Below are 3,405 nucleotides of genomic sequence, written 5' to 3'. Positions count from 1 at the left end.
TTTTTCCTATCCCATTTTCTTTTTCATCTCAATCTATTACTACGGCAGTCTCTGAAAATCAGCTGTCACCGATGCCATCAGTACTGTCGTCAGCAAGCAACCTTAACTTTCTCACGGACTTGAACTTATTCTTCCTTATTTCTTTCCGAAGCTCCTCTCCCGTATGTGATCTTTCTTTCACAAATAAGAATGACACCTCTTTCCACCAAGCATATTATGGCTAACCTTGCTCACACTCTTTCTGCAATTTTCTATCGGCATTGCTTGGTAAAACCTGAGGTACTCCTAAAAAGTCATTCAAGGATCCCTCAACCTATACGTCACGTTGTTTGCTTTAGAGATGAGGACAGAGTTAATCCTCCGCCAAGCGTAATGCTGTGATATTATTCCTTGAAAACTACCAGTACATGATCACCGTCGTCGATCATTTTTTTCTAATTCTTCTATTCAGACTGATCTTAATTCTTTGGCCGAATTTCACGAAAAGTTATTTTATAAACCTTCCCATCATTTCTTAATAGCCGCTTAATGGCAAAATATGGTAAAAAAATAAGTATTTATTTTTTCCAAGTACGGAAGCATATAATTAATGTTTAGCAAAAAAAAGACGTGCAATCTTTAATTAAACATTAGGTTTTTTATTTTATAAGAGAGGCCGTAGTTTCTGCCTTTCGAAATTGAAAGACGTTAGAGAAAACGATCAAGTGACATTGACACATTCAAATGCAGGACTTGCTTTCCGAGAGCCACCATGAGATTAATTTTTTTAAATAATAATGTGCTCACATAAAATTTTTCAGCCGCATGGTTAAAAATATCCTAAATTTAATCTAATATGGCGTTTGCCCACTTTGATTCTTAGTTTGTAGCCTCACACGTTTTCCATATAAACCATCAAATAACAGACTTCTTTGAACGAATGTAATGCTCCTTCTGAATGCAAAGAACTTTAAGGACAACAAATAATTAGGATAAAAAGCTTGAGTTGCGAGAGCGAGTACTACTGAGCGAAGAGGGAATTTTGAAAACAGTGTTAGAGGGAGGAATTTTGGTAAACCGTGGTAAAAGTAGGAAGAGAATAGTATTTCTAGATGAGATTAAAGGGAGAGGGCCTTATTGTGAAATTAAGAGAGGCGTCCATGAAGGGAGGTAACACTTCCAGAGTCCTTCTTAATTGCTCCATAGAAACCTACCTTAGCCGTAGAATATCTTCATAATTATTTAAGTAAATCCAATAGATCTCTTGCTGTAGTAGAGTCAAGTGTTTCGTCATCTCCATTGAGGCAGAGGACGCGTCACCGTTAGTCCCCTACCTGCGCCACCGTGATGGCTAGCGATTGGTCGATTACGCATCTGATATTATTCGTCTGTTGCGGATTATCGCTGTCCCGTGTACATCAAAGGACATACTGCGTCCACTAAGGTTTACAAGTCAACAGCCTTCTGTCATAGTTGCGTGAAGGTGCATGCGTGTTTGGAATTCTAAAAGGGGGAGAGGGTGAACCATTGATTTCAGTAGATAATACAGGATTGGAATACATCTTAAATCAGTGAAGTTTCTTATTTCACTCCTGTATAGTTAATTTTCCCTCCTTTCTTACACAGCATATTGAGGGTCCCTACAAACCAATCAAATTACAATCTGGCTGCTGCATAATGGAATACTGAGGGTTGTGTTTGAATCACTCAAGAACATCTCTTGTTATTTCTAGTGCTTCATAATCTCGAACGTCTTGGTTTATTCCTTTTTATGGGAATTTTAATGAATGAGAATCATCTCGAATGATTTAGAGAAAAACTCGTCGGCCAATATAATTAAGCGTGTTAACAACTCAACCGAGTGCATTTATTTTCACTGCATTTAAGTTTCAAGGAGTTGCGCTTGCCTCAATCGTTAACAGAAGAATTTATGGAGAAAAAGTTGTCGAAAAATGAATTTTTTCAGGTAAAGGTCATCTATGTATTTAAGATTTGTGCTATCAGTCTTATATCATATTAATCTTTAATGCGATGGTGTTAGCCACAACCGCCATAGGCCTGAAGTTATGCGAAATTTCAGGTAGAATTCGAAGTATAACACCTATGGAAAATCATTTCAACTTTGACTACTTTTCTTTAATTAACTTTCATCATTATATTTAAATTTAATGTTTGATTTTGAAGAATTCTATGTTTTTACGATGCGTGAGAATAAGAAAATAAATTCAAGTGTAGGCCACCCGCTTACTAACAAAATTTTCTATGTTGGCTTCACTTGACATTTTGCCTTTTGGAAACCAAATTTGCTGTTTATTAAATATTGTCTCAAATTTTATCAGTTTATGAATGCCTTTATTATATTTCAGTGGGAAATAATTCCCATAATGTTGACCAAACAATCATAAATCCTAAAATAATCTTTCAAGGAAATAAAATGTATGCTATTGTAAAACCTCTTACTGAGATGTATGACTTTACACTTTCCAGGCGAAGAGAATGAATAAGCGTTTATCTAGTTTCGTGCGGTAAGATATTCTAAGAGCACCTAAGCTCCTAAGCGCCTGAGCTCTTAGCCTTAGATTAGCCTAAGATCTTACCCGCGCGGAATCCCGATAAAAGTCTATTTACTCCTACCGAGATCCTGCATCGGAGATGGAAAACATTTTTTCTCCACGCTTAAGCAGTGTTACCCAGATGTTAAGCGAGTAAGGCTGGGAGCCGTTGGAGACTCGGAGGCTGCGCGCTAGGCTTAGATTGCTTGAACAATTGAGAATGGATATCTTTAAGAGCGACACAGAGAACATAATATTAGAGCCACACTATATTTCCAGGTCCGATAGAAGTGATAAATTAAGAGAGATGTTTTGCCGAACGGATAGATATGCGAATTCGTTTTTCCCCCGAACCATAAAGGACTTTAATAAACGCTAGTCCCAACTTCGTTTGAGCACTTTTTTTTTTTTTTGCTGTAAACGGCTGGTGTCCTAACACCCCCTGCCACACGCCTTTTAGGCGGCTTGCGGGGTATTATGTAGATGTAGACGTAGATGTAGAATCATTTCATGAATCATGCCAACGCCAAAACTTCTTCGTATATTTTGATACTTCTATTCGACCGAATAAGCTTGTTGATTCATCAAATGCGAAGTCAGCTTGCTATGTCGTACGGTTTCTTTCCTATCGGCTATTTAACTTATCCCCGAAACAAACTCCGAAGCCGTATGATAAAATATCTTACCTTTCCTGCCTACCTGGCGACCTTTTCCGTTCCATTTGCATTCTCTTATCCGGGCCTAATCCAGAGAGCAGCTTGAAGCTTCACCACATCAGCAAGATAACCCATTCGTCAGCGCCAGCAACGAAATGGGTTGAGGAGCAGTGAGCATGAAATAAAAACATTGCACTCTCTTTGACCCTATCGCACCC

The sequence above is a fragment of the Ischnura elegans genome, chromosome 7, assembly GCF_921293095.1.
Source record: "Ischnura elegans chromosome 7, ioIscEleg1.1, whole genome shotgun sequence".
In the NCBI taxonomy this organism is placed as follows: Eukaryota; Metazoa; Arthropoda; class Insecta; order Odonata; family Coenagrionidae; genus Ischnura; species Ischnura elegans.
Note: the sequence above shows the minus strand (reverse complement) of the source record.